This window comes from Herpailurus yagouaroundi, unplaced genomic scaffold (genome assembly GCF_014898765.1).
Source record: "Herpailurus yagouaroundi ecotype Mexico unplaced genomic scaffold, PumYag 191, whole genome shotgun sequence".
Taxonomy (NCBI): Eukaryota; Metazoa; Chordata; class Mammalia; order Carnivora; family Felidae; genus Herpailurus; species Herpailurus yagouaroundi.
The window spans coordinates 15,396,100-15,403,589 of record NW_024412422.1 but is presented as its reverse complement, the minus strand read 5'-3'; the positions used below and the strand labels follow the sequence as shown (position 1 = coordinate 15,403,589).

At 51.8% G+C, this 7,490-nt stretch overlaps 1 long non-coding RNA gene across 2 annotated transcripts; it reads left to right on the top strand.

Annotated features, from left to right (window-relative positions):
• The first annotated feature begins 2,212 nt into the window (after positions 1-2,212).
• Positions 2,213-6,892, top strand: LOC121010419 (uncharacterized). 2 transcript variants are annotated; one of them, XR_005781148.1, is made up of 3 exons: positions 2,213-2,586; positions 5,624-5,707; positions 6,772-6,892. It is a non-coding gene; the product is annotated as an uncharacterized LOC121010419 (long non-coding RNA). The 2 variants fall into 2 exon arrangements; XR_005781147.1 differs by lacking the exon at positions 2,213-2,586 and adding an exon at positions 5,020-5,221.
• The last annotated feature ends 598 nt before the right edge of the window (positions 6,893-7,490 follow it).

The window sequence follows — 7,490 nt, the reverse complement described above, 5'->3', positions numbered from 1 at the left end:
TATTGTTACTATTATTTTAATGTTTTATTTATGTTTGAACGGGCGCAAGCTGGGGAGGGGCAGAGGGAGAAGGGGACACAGGGTCTGAAGCAGGCTGTGCGCTGAGAGCCCTAAGCGGGGCTCGAACTCACCAACCGCAAGATCGCGACCTGAGCCACAAGGGGGCGCAAGGAGGCGGCCGAACACCCCAGAAAGGGGGTGAGCAAGGCCCGTCTCCCTTCCTCCCTTCCTCACTGCATTTCCTCCTGCTTTTTCTTTTTGTTTTTGTTTTGTTAATAGCCCTTATTTTTTAGAGCAGTTTCAGGCCCACAGCAAAGTTTGACGGGAGGTACAGGGCGTTTCCATACACGCTGCCCACCCCCCACCCCCCACAGCCTCGCCGTTATTCGCGTCCCCCAGCAGAGTGGTGTCCCCCACTTCTTAACCTTGGGGTGACATTCACGGAACATACAAAGCGCCGTTTCAACCGCGGTGGAGCGCACAACCCAGCGGGATTTCATCTGTTCACGACATTGTGCAACCATCGCCTCTCTCTGGCTCCGGAACATTTCGTCACTCGGAAAGGAAACTTCGTACCCGCCAAGGGGTCACCTCTGCTGTCTCTCCCCCGGCTCCTGGCAGCACCAGCCTGGGCTTTCTTTAAAAAAAAAAAAAAAAAAAAAAAAATCTTTTTTTAATGTTTATTTATTTTTCAGAGAGAGACAGAGTGTGAGTGGGGTAGGAGCAGAGGGAGAGGGAGACGCAGAATCAGAAGCCGGCTCCAGGCTCTGAGCGCTCGGCGCAGGGCCCGACCCGGGACTCGAACCGCCAGATCATGACCTGAGCTGAAGTTGGACGCTCACCGCCAGGGCCACCCAGCCGCCCCGCTGTGCTTTCCCTCTCTGTGGATGAACCTGGTCTGGACGCTTGGACGTGCGTGGAGGCAGGGCTGGGTGGCCTGCTGCGTCTGGCTTCTCTCCTCGGGGGTCAGGCCTGCCTGGTGCATCGGAGGCCTGGTGTGTGCGTCCCTGCTTCTGCCTTGTGACGCCCGAACCCTATTCCCCGATGTGGACGGCGGCCTTCTCTTTCTCCATTCAGCTGATGATAGACATTTTGTTTTAAATGCTTATTTATTTTGAGAGGGAGAGCAGAAGCAGGGAAGGGGCCGAGAGAAAGGGAGAGAGAGAATCCCGAGCAGGTTCCATGCGGTCAGCGCAGAGCTGGACGTGGGGTTCAGTCTCAGGACCCTGGGATCACGATCTGAGCCGAAGTCAAGAGTCAGACATTTAACCAACCGAGCCGCCCGGGTGCCCCTAAGATTTTATTTTTTTAAGTAATTTCTAACATCCGGCATGAGGCTTGAACTCCCGACCCTGAGATCAAGAATTGCACGCTCGGGGTGCCTGGGTGGCTGTCTGTTAAGCGTCCGACTTCGGCTCAGGTCATGATCTCACGGTTCGCGAGGTTCGAGCCCCACATCGGGCTCTGTGCTGACGGCTCAGAGCCTGGAGCCTGCCTCGGATTCCGTGTCCCCCCCTCTCTCTGCCTCTCTCCCACTCAAGCTCCGTGTCTCTTTCTCTCCCCAAAATAAATAAACATTAAAAAAAAAATTTTTTTTTGTAAGAATTGCACGCTCTACCTACTGAGCCAACCAGGTGCTCCTCCACCGTTCTTTAAAAGCAAGGGCCTCAGGGCGCCTGGGGGGCTCGGTCGCTTAAGTCTCCAACCTTGACTTCCGCTGAGGTCACGATCTCATGGCTTTCGGTTTTGAGCCCCGCACTGGGCCCTGCCCTGAGAGTCCGGAGCCTGCTTGGGATTCTCTTTCTCTCTCTCTCTGCCCCTCCCCTGCCTGTGTGTGCTCTCACTTTCTCAAAATCGGTAAATAAACTTAAAAAATAAAAATAAAAGCAGGAGCCTCACCTGCCTTTTCGTTGCCGTATCTCCGGGGCCACAAACAGGGCTTGGCGATAGTAGGCGCTCAATTAAAGTCTGTGAAATAAGTACCAAGTGGATAACAATAATTGGTTCCAACTTGGAGAGACATTCTTACTACAACGTCAAGCCTTTTTTTAAAAGTTTTTATTTATTTAATTCGAGAGAGAGAGAGAGAGCATATGAGCAGGAGAGGGGCAGAGAGAGGGGGAGAGAGAATCCCAAGCAGGCTCCGCACCGTCAGCGCTTGACGTGGGGCTCGAACTCCCCAACCGCAAGATCAGGACCTGAGCCCAAATCAAGAGCTGGATACTTAACCGACCGAGCCACCCAGGCGTCCCTACAAGTTTGAGTCTTGTTATCATCCTGAAATACAGTTCTTCTATTTCAAAAAATTCTTTATTAGTTATTAGAATAACGGGCATGGTACTGGACAGAGGCGTCAGTCAGTAATAATGTATTTTTTTTAAGGTCTTGTTTTTAAATAATCTCCATACCCGATGTGGAGCTCGCAGGACCCCCAGATCAGGAGTCACCTGCTCTACCACGCAGCCAGCCGGGCGCCCCGATATTGCATTTCCCAAACAAGCAGAGACAGTATGGCCACATGATGCCTGATCTAATTTATATGAAATGTCCAGAATCGGCAAATCCATCGGGACAGGAAGTAGCCTGGTGGGTGCCAGGGTCTGGGGTGGGGTGGGGGTGGGGGTGGAGCAGGCAGTAACGTTAATGGAGGCGGGGTTTGATCTGGGGTGATGAAAAGTCTCGGAAATAGACAGAAATGGGGTTGCACAGCATCGTGGAAGGACTGGATGCCCCCGAACTGTTCCTAGGAAAATGTTACTTTTCTGTCGTTTCACCTCAATTGAAAGAAAGAAAGAAGCCAATCACCAAAGGCAACCACCGCCTGATTCCACTTATATGAAGTGTCTAAAGTAGCCGAACTCATTGAAACAGAAAGCAGGGTGGCGGTTGCCAGGGGCTGGGGAAGGGAGGAAGCGGGGCATGTTGTTTATGGGGACAGAGCTTTACTTTTGTGAGATGCAGAAGTTCTGGACCTCTGTGTCTAGCCACGTGAATGTACTTAACACCAGTGAACTGCGCGTTTAAAAAGAGTTAAGATGGTAAATTTATGTTTTTTTTTTTTTTTTGGTACCATTTTCAAAAAAAAAAAACAAGCAGAAAGAAATACGTCACAGTAGGAAGACTTATTAGGTCTGGGTGCTAGGTACCCGGTGTGCATGATGCTATACTATATAGTATACTTTTAAGATATTTCACAATCAGGAAAAAAAAATCTGAAAGTATTTCCTTGAGATACAGGGGCAAAAACTGATCTAGAATTTTTTTTTGAGCTTTTGTGCAAATTTTTAGACTTGAACAGCAGCCGTAGGGCTTTACTTATCCTTTAAATTATATTTTTAAATTCTGATCTTTTTTTAAGTTTATTTATTTCATTTTGGAAGAGAGAGAGAGAGAGAGCATCTGTGGGAGAGGGGCAGAGAGGGAGGGAGAGAGTCCCAACAGGCTCAGCGCTGAGCTGTCAGGTCTGGAGCCCAACGCGGGGCTCGAACTCACAAACACTGATATCGTGACCTGAGCCAAAATCAAGAGTCGGATGCTTGACCGACGGAACCAACCAGGCACCCCCGTAAAAGATGGCCCTTTAATTCTATTTATGAGGTATTAAAAGCATACCTAATATACAGACATAATGAAAATGATTCAGCAGGATTGCTTAGTTATCTGTCGCTGCTTAAAAAACCGTTCCGGACTTAGGGGCAGGAAATCACGCCGTCCGACGATTGTGTGGCTCGGCTCTGGGGGTGACCGGGCTCAGCAGGGCGGTCCCTGCGCAGCTTTGTCAGGTGCTTGGGTCAGAAGTGGCTGCGGAAATCAAGAAGCTCCCTCCCTCGCACGGCTGGCAGTTGGTGCTGGTTTGGGCTGGGTCCTCGCTGGCGGTTGTTGCTAGAACACAGCACAGAGCATCGGCACTTGGTCTGGGGTCCGAGAGCGAGCAGCCCCTGAGAGCCAGGCGGACCTCATCGCCTCTGCCACATCCTGTTCATTAGAAGCGAGCACAGCTAGAAGGTGCAGGGTTAAGGCTATCTAGAACTTTTTCATCTTGGAAAACAGAAGCTCATTAAACATGAACTTCTCGCTCCCGCTCCCCCAGACCCTGGCGCCCCCCCCCCGCCCCCCAGACTGTAAATCTGACTGCTCACGTAACGGGAATCCCTATTTGACTTTTGTGACTGCCCTATTTCACTTAGCATAATGTTCTCGAGGTTCGTTCCTGTTGTAGGAGGTGACGGAATTTTATTCCCAACTTTTAAAAAATGTTTTATTTATTTCGGACAGAGAGAGAGAGACAGAGCGCTAGCGGGGCTCGAACCCATGAACCGCGAGATCGTGACCTGGGCCGAAGTCGGACGCTTAACCGACTGAGCCCCCCTGGGCGCCCCATTCCAAATTTCTAAGGCAGGATGATATTCCACCGTATGGCTGGAACACATCGTGTTGAGCCATTCGTCCGTCAGCGGGCGCTGGCGTTGCTCCCACCTCTCAGCTATTGTGAATAACGCTGCTGTGAACACGCGTGTGTGACTATTTCTTTGAGATCCTGCTTTGAGTTCTTCGGGGTGTATACCTAGAAGTGGGATTGCTGGATTCCCGATTTCTCCATGCCCTTGCCCGTGCTGGTTGTTTTCTGTCTTTTGGGTGGTAGCCATCCTGATGGGTGTGAGGTCAGATCTCACTGATGGGCATTTCGCCGACAACTAGCGATACGGAGAATCCTTCTATGTCCTTGTCGACCCACTTGTACATCATTTTTGGAGAAATTCCTACTCAAGTCCTTTGTTCGTTTTTTGACCGGGTTCTTTGATTTGTTGTTGTTGAGTTGCAGGAGCTTTGTATATAGTCTAGATATTAACCCCTTATCTGACACACGACTTGCAAACATTCTCTTCCATTCTGTGAGGTTGCCTTTTCACCCTGTTGACCATGTCCTTTCATACAAAACGGGCTTCACTTTTTCTGGAGAACTGTCACAGGCTCCAGAGATATGAGTTAAAGCCACACAAGTATAAACAGGTTTGGGCAGAAGATAAGCCTTGCTCTGCCCTGGCTGCCCCCCTCGAAGGGAACCTCAAGTACCAGGTTCTTCTGTGGCTTTCCAGAAGCTTTCCTTGAGGCTTTGAGATGTAACATTACCATAGGGATTGTACAGGGCTCATATTCAGACGAACTGCAAAGTTGACCTTTCCTCACAGGGTTTGGAGAGCTTGTGTTCTTGGCTTCAGAGGTGCTTGCTTTCTTTTTTTCTTTTTTCTTTTGTTTGTTTTTAATGTTTATTTATTTTTGAGAGACAGAGAGACAGAGTGAGAGTGGGGGAGGAGCAGAGAAGAGAGAGACCCAGAATCCCAAGCAGGCTCCAGGCTCCGAGCTGTCAGCACAGAGCCCGACGCGGGACTCGAACCCACGAACTGTGACATCGTGACCTGAGCCAAAGTGGGATGCTTCACTGACCGAGCCCCCTGGGCGTCCCAAAAGGTGCCTTCTTAAAGGAGAGAGTGTTTGCTCGGAAGAGCGTCTGAGTTACTGTTCTGCAGGAAGATCAGAGTTTGTGTTTTGTTTTACTCGAACTCAGTTCCTCTTGTCAGTGCTGGGCTGGGGAAATCTCTCACTTCAGTTCTTTGTTTTTCAGAAATTCCAAGGAACATGAAACGTGCCAACAGGAAGACAGCAAAAGTGCTGACCTTCCCCCAGATTCTTCTTCAATCAGAAACTGGTAGGATATCAGCCATTGGGGCAGGTGGGCGGAAGGGAATATAGCGCGGGGAGATTAAGAAGTAGCCTCCGGTTACCGTTTGCCGCTGTCCCTTTGAGCTTTGGAGGCACCTGAGTTTCAGGGGGCATCTGGCCGTCCAGCTAGAGCTGATGTGTCACAACAGAAGTTATTCCGTGTCTCTGGGGGCCAGAAGTGGGTAATCAAGGTGAGGGCAGGGCGGGTGCTGCTGGGGGCCGGGGGGGTGGGGGAGGGAAGACCCAATTCTGAAACCAGCGCAGATGGAGAGAAATCAAAGAATTCAAGACCTATCCGTGCAGGAGAAATCTTAGATTCGATGGGGAGGGGCCGTGGAAGGAGAAGGAAGAGAAAAAAGAGCTCGACTCCCTGCTGTCACCCGCGCAGCAAAGCTCAGAGGGTGCCGGTGTCTTGTTTCTTTCCGTGGAGGCTCCTGAGGATCGAGTTTCAGGAGCTGGATTCCCATCTGGTGGTAAACACGTTGCCGAAATAAACACCTTGGTGTACCTGACAACTTTCTCCCTTTCCGGTGCGGGGGCAGGGCCGGGACAAGGGAGCTGGAAGCAAAATGCACTTTTCCCACGGAGCCAGATTGCACTAACCGCGGCTCGGGGCGGGGGCACTTGGGAGCCAACACCAAGTGCAAAATCAGGTGCCCGGCCGCCTTGGATCTCAGCCGCCTCAAGGAGAGGGTGGAAAGGGAGACAGCCTTGGGCTTGTCTCAGTGAGAAGAAGCTGGAGAATAGGTCAGCGTGGGAGTCCCTCCTGACATTTGGGCTTCTGGAAGACCCTTCTCCCCCCTCCCCTGGCCTATCTGGAGTGTTCATCAGAAGCCTCTGGAAGGCGTGTGAAAACAGATCCCTGGACCTTGCTCGGCATGCCCGAGAGCCCCCGGGATTCTGGTGTTCAGCCAGATTTGAGGTTAACAGCCCGGTTCCTCCTTGTCTATCAGAGGGCGGCCCAGAAAGCCTTCCCTGACCTCTCCCGCTGGGGTCAGGTCCCCTATTCACTCACTCACTCACTCACTCACTCATCCATTCATTCCACAGACCATCACACCCCTCGCATGCTGTGGGCCCTGGTGTGAGGACAGGCATACTGGTGAAGGAGACAGACAGAATCAGGCCGGACAATATCCGGGTGTCATGGAAATAAAACAGGACGACGTGATAAGGAGTGTTTCTTTAGATGCGCCGGCCAGGGGAAGCCTCTCTGAGGAGGTGACATTGGAGCTGGACCTCGAAGGAGCTGCTGTGGAGACCAGTGATGAGTGTTTAAAGCGGTGAGCCCAGCACGTGCCAAGGTCCTGTGGTGGGTGCAAGCCGGACACATCAGAAGATCCACAAGAGGCTTAGGGTAGCTGCAGCTCACGGAGTGAGGGGCGGCGAGAGGTGGAGGAGGGAGGTGGCCCAGGCCCAGGGCCTTGTGGGCCCCAGGGAGGGCTGGAGGCTTTATGCCCGGGCAACGGGCACCGACGGGAAGCCAGGACGGGGTTTAGGCAGGAAGTAATTCGATCCTGCTTGCTTTGACAAAGGGCCACTCTGTCACCTCTGTAATACACCCTCACTGAAGCGGACTCCTTTCCCTGAGAGCGTTTTTCTCAGGTGCCAGTATAGACTCACCGGTGTGAGAGTAATATCTTTGCCCCTACGGGTCTGGAACCTGTACGAGGCCGCGGCTCATGGGCCCCGTGTCCCCCTTGCCCGTAAGAAATGCTCAGTAGACACAGTTCAACCGACGGCCCTGTGAGTGTCCAGCGGTGCCCCCC